The 9859-nt window shown below is 44.7% G+C and overlaps 1 non-coding gene across 1 annotated transcript; it reads left to right on the top strand.

Moving 5' to 3' along the window:
• The first annotated feature begins 9222 nt into the window (after positions 1–9222).
• LOC124509719 (small nucleolar RNA SNORD35) lies at positions 9223–9309 on the top strand. Its single transcript, XR_006961497.1, has one exon. It is a non-coding gene; the product is annotated as a small nucleolar RNA SNORD35 (small nucleolar RNA).
• Positions 9310–9859: the final 550 nt, after the last annotated feature.

Below are 9859 nucleotides of genomic sequence, written 5' to 3'. Positions count from 1 at the left end.
CTGAGCTTTGGTTTTCTCACCTGGGAAATGGGAGTGATAAGGCCTCCTTTAAAGATTTGTCGTGAGAGGTGGAGAAGGTACCCTCCCGGCCGGAAGAAGCTCTCAATTATGGGCGCTGTGGCTGATTCGCTGCATTCGAACGGGACAGCACAGCCTCGGAGACACCTGACCCCAAAGTTGCAGGCCTAGATCTGCCACGAAGTAGCTCTGTGGATTTGGGAAAATTGCTTCATCTTTCCATGCCCAATTCCTCCTATGTAAAATGAGAGGGCTGCACTTCAGCTGATCTCTAGAAAGAAGATCATGAGTCTCTGAGAAGAGCTCTAACTAAAATACTCAATTATTTATCAGTGCCCATGTAGTCACCTGCTACTATCTTTCATCGGGTACTAACTTATTCAACAGATCCTGAGGGAAGAGTGAGCACAAGCACTTTCCCAGAAAACAAGAGAAAATAATTTTGTGTTCCTTGAGGGAATAATTAACCTGAAGGGTAAAGGAAATAGTGAAGGGGGGGGAACAACTACCCCCACTGTACAAATAAAATCTATATTCGTGTTCAAAACCAAGTTCAGAACTCTGATATTATTCAGAGTGAGTTAATTATTGTGTGAGTCAGAGCTGTATTCTGTCTCCCCTTGTATAACTCCTTGTATAACCCTTTTCTTCTTTTATTCCTTTCCCTCAAATGACTTCATTCTTTCTGTGTGTGTGTGTGTGTGTGTGTGTGTGTGTGTGTGTGTGTGTGTGTTTCTTCTCAGGATTCCTATTGTTGCTCTGGTTTCGGCGACAAAGCCACTTTGGTCTTGAGTGAGTTTTATCTGGCAGTATGACCTGAGGAACGCCTGTTCCCATTTTTGTGCTCTGTGGCCGCACGAAAGTGGAGGAGGCTGGACTCCTACATACACCTCATAGTCGTGGTCAAGGAATTCCATGTGAATTATACGTAAGCTGAATTTCAGGAGACGATAAAAACCAGAGGAACGCTTTCTCTCACAGTTATTTGTACAGGTGCTGCCGAAGAGAGCATTCTCTCTTTGAACGGCAAGATTATTTGAACTTCCAACCTGGAGCAAGTCTTTGGCTCTATCAACAGCCTTTCTGGCTTTCCACACGGAAGAAGACTTAGCCGTATCCTCCCCTCAAGCTTCTCCGTCAAGTCACTTACCTAATATGCTCTTGTTCTCTGTCTGCTCATAGGACTCACCGCGCTCCATGAAGAACCACTGCATACACACTGCAGAACTGCTCTGAGATATCAAGTCACTCCGACTCCCTGGAGACACAAAATCTCTTCAACACTAGAACGAAAGGAAGAGAGAATGAGAGGGTGAGCTCACAGGTCCAGTCTCAGAATAACCAAGAAGGGAGACAGGGATGGCCGCAAGCAAGGAGCAGAGAGCTAAGAGAAAGAGGGAATGATTCCGGCCAGAGGTGACAAGCGTACAAGGAGATGCGGTTAAGGCCCTGCGGGTCTGGAGTCCTGTCTACCACCTACGTGTCTTTCTGGGAAGGCAAAGTACTGGTGCACGTGGGCGGTGGTGGCCGTGCATGCAGCCTTCAGCCACTCCCGGCGGCAGTTTCCTGTCCGACTTCTCACCAGCACGTAGCTTTTCCTGAAGACCCTGTTCTCACTAACGTCTGCCAGAAACACTTAGAGAAGATGACCCCTTCCCTCCCCCACACCGAATTCATGCTAAGGTCACTGACCAACGATCTTCATGTCCAGGGGATACTTTTTAGTCCCTATTTTTCATGATCTCACAGTCACTCCGTCCTTTCTGAAAAAAACTCACTTTTCCTTTCAGTTCATTGGCTCCACGCCCTCCTTGCTTTTTCCTTTGCTTTCTAGTCATTTCCACGTCTCTTTCTCTGACCTCTGCTCCTCTGCTTCCTTTGAGGTTCCTTAGAGCCCTTTCAGAGGCCCTCCTCTTACCGGCTTCTCCCTTCTTGGGCAATCTCCGCTGTCCCCAGAACGTCACTTACCCTTGAAATTCTAACTCCCAAGTTTACATCTCCTGCCCCCGGGGTATGCAAATGCCTACCTGACATTTCCACATGAATGTCTCAGTGACCCCCTCTGGTTATACATGTCCAAAGTCATACTCATGTTCTTCCCACCAAAATTCTTCTCTTCCAGCATGGTTCCCTTCCTTAGAAAATGGCAGTGCTGCTGACCGGGTTGCTTAAGTATGAACCTAGGCACCATCCCTAACACCTCCCTCTCTGTCACCTCTCACGCTCCATCAATCGCCAAATCTTCTGATTCTCTGACCTATATACCCATCTCTTAAACCCTTCTGCTTCCCTCCATCCCCATGGCCACCATCTTAGCCAGGACTACCATTACTTCTCACCCGGGCTGTTGCAGTATCCTTATAACTGGTCTCTTGCCATCTTCGGTTGCACCTCAATCCATTCTTTCATCCACTATAGCCTACGTGATCTTTAAGAGTATAAATACGGAGGGGCGGGGGGTTGGCGCCTGGGTGGCTCAGTTGGTCGAGCGTCTGACTTCAACTCAGGTCACGATGTCACTTTTGATGAGTCCGAGCCCCACATCCGGCTCTGTGCTGACAGCTGACGACCTGGAATTCAGAACATGTCCCCATTTTCGTAAACTCTGCTTAGAATCCTTCAACACCTCAGGGCAGCTGGGTGGCTCGGCCGGTTAAGCATCTGACTTTGGCTCAGGTCATGATACCACGTTTGTGGGTTCGAGCCCCGCTGACAGCTCAGAGCCTGGAGCCTGCTTCAGATTCTGTGTCTCCCTCTCTCTCTCTGCCCCTCCCCCGCTCATGCTCTGTCTCGCCCTGTCTCAAAAATAAACATTAGAAAAAAACTTTTTAATAAAAATAAAACTGTAAATATGGGCATGCCACAATCCTTCAGCAGCCTACAAGGCCCTGTCTCGCCTAGCCCTAGTCACCCCTCCATCTCCTCTTGTACATCACTAGCCCTTATTCTGTCGGCTCCAATGGCACTGGATTTCTCTTAACTCGTTAAAACACAATGCTTCGCCTGCCTACAGTTTTTGCATATGCTCTACCGATTGTCTGAAAGGCTCTTTCCACCTCAGAGTCTGCCTTAAACATCACATCCTCAGGAAAACCTTCCCTGACCATCCAGAAGAAAGAGCTCTCCTTTTAATCATTTGCATCGTACCATGCAGTACTTCATAGCACACTGCACACTTGAGGTTAATTAATAGCCATTTTGGTTTAATGTCGGTCTTCCTCCTGTGGCTGCAAGTTCCGTATCGGCAGAGCCCATGTCACTTTGTCCACAAGGGAGGTCTCAGTTCCTAGCTGATGGTGGGCTCCCAATAAACTCTGTACAGTAACTGACTCTGAACCCTCCTGCCTGCCATTACCCCTAACGCTTTCACCAAAGCACTCTCACTGAATTGAAAATAGCCTGTTGAATCCTCCTACATTAGCTTCCTGTGGCTGCTGTAACACATCACCACAAACTGAGTGACTTCAAACAGCACACGTTTATTCTCTTACACGTCTGGAGGTCAGAAGCCCTAAAATCAAGGAGTTAGCAGGGCTGCGTTCTTTCTGGAAGCTCTAAAGAGGAATCTATGGCTGGGCCTTTTCTGCCTTCTAGAGGCTTCCTGCATTCCTTGGCTCATGGCCTCACATCACTCCAACCTCTGCTTCCCTCATCATGTCTCCTTCTCGTCTCTCCTGCCTCTCTCCTATCAGAACCTTTGTAATGACACTGCGCCCATGCAGATAATCCAGAATCATCTCCCCATCCCAAGACCCTTAGCTTAATCATATCTGCAAAGTCCGTTTAGCCACGTGAAATAACCTATTCACAAGCTCTGGGGACAAGCAGACGGGCATCTATGCCTCAGAGGGTAAAATCTTTGCCGAGTTTTCTGGAAAAAATACTGAACTTTGCTACGAACTATCACCTACCATACACACTCTGTACACACCATGATATGGACCATATTACAACTCTTTCTCTTAGATCCCCTTGTAAATTAGCTTTGATTAGTATGTCCTTGAGGATGTACATACATTCCATAGTGCCTGCGTATACACAGTACTCAGGGATCCTTAGAACATCCTTCCAGATTTCTGTCCCTTTGGTGAGGAAGACAGAGCCAGAGCATGGGGAAGGAACAAGGCCGGCGAAGCAGCTGACGTGACCTTGCCTTGTTTGACCCCGGAGTCTCCCCTCCCGACTGCGAGTCTCCCTTCCAAGCTGTTGCTTCCTTGAGAAAATGGCTGAGGGGATGGTCACAAGCTGTCTCACGTGGAAGAGTCGCAGCAAGAAGCTGTGGCCGAACATTTTTAGACACGTTTATAATCTGTCAGAAAGTACACAAATACTTGACAGTGAGTGTGGAAGCAAAAAGGGTGTCGTGAGCCAAATAATTTGCATCTTAAACACTTGACTTAATGGGTATGAAGATTCTGGAGGTGAGAAGGCCTGATCCCCAAGGTGCTACCTACAGACTGTTCACCTCAGACTTGGGGTGAGTGGAAACACTCAGCCTCAGGCGTGGTCCCGTCTTGTGTCACAGCTGCCCTTACGTGCTCTCCTTGACCGTTATGGGAATCAAGCAGAAGATGTTGCTTCTGGCAGCAGAGTGTCCTAAGAGTGAATCTCTTGTTCCCAACCGGCACAATCTGGTTTTTTGAGGAAGTAAAGACAGGTTTCTCTCTCTCTCTCTCTCTCTCTCTCTCTCTCTCTCTCTCTCTCTCTCATGGAATCTATTCCCCCTGTAGTAACCACATCTCAGCTCATTAATCCTTGGTCCCATCTAGACATTATTGCTTTATGGGCATTCTGGTTTCCCCCCAAGTTCTGATTATTCACCCACAAAAGATTTCCAAGGGGACAGGAAGCAATCGGTAACACTTGTTGTGTGCTCTACTTACCTTTATCTATTCAAATAATAAACATCACTACTGAGAAAAGTTCTAGGTAAGTTGTTCTAAGTCACCTAACCCTGAGATGGACACACCTTTAGTGGAATCTAGTCATGATGTCTTACAGCTTGGAGGGTAGAGGTCATCTGGTCCACCCCCTCATTTTTGTAGATGAGGAAGCTGAGGTTATAGACACCTAAGGAAACTGTGCGAGGACACGCAGGTCAGGGTGTCGACAGTTTCATAAAGCCATAAAAAGTATCAACCAAGATTCTACCTCTCCAGTTGATAACAGTCATAGATATAGCTCCCATGTAATAAATTCAGTCTTTCACAGTTTTAAAGTTTGGTGATAATTCCACCCGAGCTAGGCCAAAGTTTACTTCAAACCTATGAAAGAAAATCTTACTAAGCAACTAATGGTCTAAAAAGGTCACAGAACATATAGTTTACCTATGTCTAGTAACAAACTAGTTAAAGGACGTTTGCCTTTAACTACACACAACTATACTTCTGATTTTACAACAAATCGTTAAAATGGGCTTTGTGAAACTTCAGCTTAGAATCATCTTGTCAATTATTTCATCCTCATTATATACTTGCAATTTTAAAAATTGTTTCTTTTACACAATGAGCCTGAGAACTTACATTGATCAAGCCTTATTATCCCTTTATGGACTCAGAGTTAGAAGGGTTTAACCGCAGGGCTTCAAAGCAAATCAGAAACTGTGTGACAAAGCCAACTCTTCCAGAACAACTGCCCTCATTCACCTTGAGTGAATCTTGGACACTTTGGCTTTGATGAATAGAGAGGGCGGAGTGTTCGGGAATTTGTTTTTCCCCACCAGTAATGATGCAGTACTTTTAATGGCAACCCCTATTTATACACATCAAAAAACCGCTTCAGATGAAAACTGACAAGTCACTACCAGGCACTAGGTCTTTCAGACGAAGTCCTTTGCCCTTCCTGCCTGCAACCCCACACCATTATCCCAGGCAGTTTGTGTCACTCAGCTCTCGGCAAAACAGCAAATGTGAAAGGATTTGGATTAAACTCTGGACCCCTAGCAAGAGATTTAAGAAAAGTCCAATTTTTTCTTCATTGCAAAATTAAACTGATTCCTAGTGCAAAGTTCTTTCCCTCATTGAGGACAGGGAATGTTATTCAATGCTAGGTAGTTGTAAGAGAATCTGGCTTTGGGCTGGATCCCTGCATTGAAAAGACATTTTTCATGTTCCCTGTGATTTTATCTCCCTCTTCCTTCCCTTGTATCTAGGGTTGCCAGGTAAAACATACAGGGTGCCCAGTGGAAGGTGAGTTTCAGATAAACAACAAATTTTTACATATATATTAAAGTTTTTTATTTATTTTGAGAGAGAAAGAGAGAGAGAACACAAGCAGGGGAGGGGCAGAGAGAGAGGGAGAGAGAGAATCTCAAACAGGTTCCACGCTGTCAGTGAAGAGCCCAATGCCAGGCTCAATTTCACAAACCCTTGAGATCATGAATGGAGCTAAAATCAAGTATCAGACACTGCACTGACTGAGCCACCCAGGTGCCTCACCAACAAATATATTTTGAGCACAAGTATGTCCCGTGCACTATTTGGAGCATATTTCTACTTTAAAAACCTATTTGTTGATTATATGAAATTCAAGTTTCAATGGGTGTCCTGTATTGATCATTTGTCTTTTTGGCTTTTTGTTTTTCTAAATGTGACAACCCTACCTGATTGTCCTCTTCCAACGCTGTTTTGTTCTTTCTCCTAAAATTTTCTTCAATGGGCTTTCTTCCCAATCTCATTTACCTCTTTAAGGACAGTGGGTTTTTTTCTTTACCTTCTGCTCTTGTTTGGTGGTGGGGGGGGGGATTAGTGTTTAGTGATTTTGGATTGAGATAGGTAGTACCAGCCTTCTGTATGAAGGAGCTCAGAGCCACACATCAAGGAAGATTTGAATAGGGCCTGTGTGAAGCCATCTCTTCTGAAGTTCTGCCTTCACCACATACCCCTTGGAGTTAAGCATTGCCTTCTCTAACTGGTGCTTCCAAAACATCCCTGGGAAACATTAACACAAGTTACTAATAGCTTAGTAGAAGCGGTAGTAATGATTTTTAAATTTTGTCTCCGTCTAATTTATAAAGTCTTTCTTGGAAGTATAACATGCATACAGAAGTGGGTCCAGTCAGTAAGTGCACAGCTGGGGGTGCCGGTGTGGCTCAGTTGGTTAAGCGTCAGGTCACGATCTCACAGTTCGCGAGTTCGAGCCCCACTGTCAGTGCAGAGTCTGCTTGACTTCTCCCTCTCTCTCTGTGCCTCCCCCATTCACAAGCTCTCTGTCTCTCTCAAAACAAATAAATAAACTTAAAAAAAAATGAGTGCACAACTGGATGAATTTTCCCAAAGGGAGTGTACTCAGGTAACCAGCACACAGATCAAGAAATACAACATTAGCAATAGCACTGCTAGCAATTTACCCAAGGGATACAGGAGTGCTGATGCATAAGGGCACTTGTACCCCAATGTTTACAGCAGCACTCTCAACAATAGCCAAATGATGGAAAGAGCCTAAATGTCCGTCAGCTGATGAATGGATAAAGAAGTTGTGGTTTATATACACAATGGAATACTATGTGGCAATGAGAAAGAACGAAATATGGTCTTTTGTACCAACGTGGATGGAACTTGAGAGTGTGATGCTAAGTGAAATAAGTCAGGCAGAGAAAGACAGATACCGTATGTTTTCACTCTTATGTGGATCCTGAGAAACTTAACAGAAGACCATGGGGGAGGAGAAGGGGGAAAAATAAAGTTCCAGAGAGGGAAGGAGGCAAACCCTAAGAGACTCTTAAAAACTGAGAACCAACTGAGGGTTGATGGGGGGATGGGAGGGAGGAGAAAGTGGGTGATGGGCATTGAGGAGGGCACCTGTTGGGATGAGCCCTGGGTGTTGTATGGAAACCAATTTGACAATACATTTCATATAAAAAAAGAAGTAAACATTGAAAAATGCCATTAAAAAAATAAATACAACATTACAAGGGAAATCCTGTCAGGTGCTACAATATGGAGGAAATTTGAGGACATGATACTATGTGAAATAAACCAGTCACCAAAGGTTAAAGACTGCATGATTCCACCCATATAAGGTATCTAGAGTAGTCAAATATATAGAAATAGGAAGTAGAATGGCAATTACCAAGGGCACTGGAGAAATGAGGAGTTATTGTTTAATGGGTACAGAGTTTCAGTTTTACAAGATGAAAAAGTTCTAAAGATCTACTTCAAAACAATGTGAATATACTTAACACTACTGAACTGTATGCTTAGAGACAGCCAAGTTGGTAAATTTTACGATATGTATCTTTTACCACAATAAAACAAGAAACACAACATCACCAGCTCCCCCAGAAGCTCTTGAGCTCCTTTCCAGTCATTTCTGCCTGTCCAAGGTAACCACTATCCTCATCTCCGAAGACAGCCCATCTGCTCTAAAACGATTCTAGAGTTAGTAAGAAAAAAGGTGTACCAGACCCCTTTCCTTCTGACGGGGAGACTCCTTCAAATCAGAAAAGGACCGGCCAAGAGCCTTAGGCTCGCTGCGGTGGGAGGTGCTGAGGGAAGAAAAGGGCACCCAAGAGAGAAGACACAAGCGCTGGAAACAAACACCAGCTACTTTGCGTTCTTGCCAAAGGTGAGCCCTGCATATTCATTACGAGTTTATTCACTGACGACGCATTGTTTTTCATTTTCACTGTGTTGACAACATGATCTGTAGGTTCATATTAGGGTCCCGCTCAAAGTATGCATTTATTTTTTGTTACTGTGTGCACAGCACTAAGTGCTTATTTTCTTACCGGAGTGTTTATTGCCTCTACGTAAGGCATGAGACGAAACAGATGTGCTCGCTCCTGCCTGCCTCTGAATTCCTCACGGGCAAATTCTAAACTCAAGGAAATTTAGTCTCACTTCATTTTACAACAGTAAAAACTGATCCACTGGCCTTTTTGACTACGTCCTTTTCCAAGAGGTCACCAAATGTTCTGAAGAACGAATGGCAAAACTGTGAGCTCTGATCAAGAAAATGGGTAGGGGCGCCTGGGTGGCTCAGTCGGTTAAGCGGCCGACTCCGGCTCGGGTCATGATCTCGCGGTCTGCGAGTTCGAGCCCCGCGTCGGGCTCTGTGCTGACAGCTCAGAGCCTGGAGCCTGTTTCAGATTCTGTGTCTCCCTCTCTCTGACCCTCCCCCGTTCGTGCTCTGTCTCTATCTGTCTCAAAAATAAATAAACGTTAAAAAAAATTAAAAAAAAAAAAAAGAAAATGGGTAAAATTCCGCAGACGATGGCTTTTTCTCATGATGGTCGGCGGATGCCGCTGTGGGCAGTGGCAATAATGCCGATGGCTCAGCTGATGCCAGGAAGGAAAAATAAGGAAAATGGGTAAAATTGTTACTTTAGACCACAAATGGTAGTGACTGGGGCAGAGGTGAACAATTTGCTTATAGTCTTGAAGCCAAGGGAATGCGATATCAGATGGTAGGAAGATATGCTGGGACCGTGGAAAAAGAAATGGCATTGTCATATCATGCTAAGGATTAGCCACTTAGACTAGTTATTGGGTCTCAGACCCAATGACTCCTTTAATAACACATACTCAGTAGCCCTCCTGTACTAACCTGAAATGAAACTCACAGGTGATACCACATACCCCTACGCATAATTGTAAAAATCAATCAACGTAATGCCCTGATAGAAAGGACAAATAAAAATAAGTAATTTATAATAAAATAACGTGCACCTCAAAATGTAAACTCAGGCACAGCGATACTAGAAGACAAAATAGAGGAGCCGAACGCTTAGACTGTCATACCATCACTGTGAGTGATGGTGCAAGACAAAGACTGACACAGGTGTGCCCTAGTGGCAAAATCAGTTACCACCAATGTTGCTAAGACTTCCCAACATGGTGAA

Source organism: Lynx rufus, unplaced genomic scaffold (genome assembly GCF_022079265.1).
Source record: "Lynx rufus isolate CCGP_SWC_20201006 ecotype Redwood Valley unplaced genomic scaffold, mLynRuf1.p SCAF_14, whole genome shotgun sequence".
In the NCBI taxonomy this organism is placed as follows: Eukaryota; Metazoa; Chordata; class Mammalia; order Carnivora; family Felidae; genus Lynx; species Lynx rufus.
The sequence above is the reverse complement of the archived record's forward strand: the minus strand, read 5'-3'. Positions and strand labels throughout refer to the sequence as shown.